Consider the following 1212-nt stretch of genomic DNA (forward strand, 5'->3'; position numbering starts at 1 on the left):
ACACACACACAAACACACAAAGTTTGGGGGCCAGCAGGAGCGATTCGACTTGCACAAATGGGCAAACACACACACCCATTGCAGTATGCTGGGCATATAGTGGGTCTGACCTAGTTCTCATACAGTGATATTGACTCCAGTGCACAGCTCCGCATCCCAGATTTAGCACTGACATCAGCATATCATAAGAGCAGGGATAGTTTGTTTAAAACACATAAACAGGGTGCGATTGAGAGATGAAGTGTGAAAACAAGCCCCTGTGACAACGCTGTCACTCTGCAGCGCTATCCATCTAGCTCTCATATCCATTATTGATGCCTGAGGCTTAGCTCACAGCTCTCTGCGTTCTATTATTTATGTCTGAAACAGCTGGCGGTTTATACACAGAGGAGCTATTCTCTATGGGAGTCTGGATGGGAGAGAGTAAGCAAGCAGTGGGTAGTGGGGTTCACTATCTCCATGGCAACTTGTATCATTGGGAGAAGAAAAAAAAAATCTTTTTCAGTGCGGCAGGCAGGCACAGTTTTATAACACAGAAGAAGAACTGCAGCACACACAGACGCCCACAAAGAGACAACATCCCAGTAGTGATCTGAACAATAGAGCAAAAGAGTCTGTGGTGTACCTGCTGATAATGTATCCTCTGACATTAGCATCGACTCTGCAGTTGCATCCACTATAAATATGCCTCAATAACACTTATTGTAGATTCCCATTTGCATCAGTTTACTAGACGCATATTATGGAAAAGCTATTACGGCCTCCATTAACACAAGCATTTCTGCTCCTATAATTTAGTGGGTAGGGACCACTTAGTCTAATCCATTCATGTGAATGTCTTGTAGCAGAACATTTATATGGGCGTATGTGAGGCTCTGTTCAAAGGACAGGAAAATCAAAGGACATTTTATTTGTATGTAAGTTTTGATATAGACTGGGTTACAGAGCAAATATTATTATAATAATACTCATCAGAAGGAAAAAAACTCATTCATTGATTCAACAAATTCATTGTACAGTAGTAGGTTCTCTCATTATGTTATTATGTTTACTGTAGCTACTGTTCATTTTATATATTATATTTATATATATAATATTTTATATTTTTATCTTTTACTTTATTTTTAATTTTATTCTTAGGGTTAAGGTTCTTAATTTTAGTTTAATGTATGTTTAAATGTATGTTTAATATATGTAATGTATGTTTTGTAT

General features: G+C 37.9%; 1 protein-coding gene across 1 annotated transcript in view; it reads right to left on the reverse strand.

Annotated features, from left to right (window-relative positions):
- The window catches only part of nrxn1a (neurexin 1a), a gene marked incomplete in the record, with an annotated part of 44695 nt that overhangs the window by 7292 nt on the left and 36191 nt on the right, over positions 1-1212 (reverse strand).

Source organism: Morone saxatilis, unplaced genomic scaffold (assembly GCF_004916995.1).
Source record: "Morone saxatilis isolate NCDOM2014 unplaced genomic scaffold, NCSU_SB_2.0 Contig1, whole genome shotgun sequence".
Classification (NCBI taxonomy): domain Eukaryota; kingdom Metazoa; phylum Chordata; class Actinopteri; family Moronidae; genus Morone; species Morone saxatilis.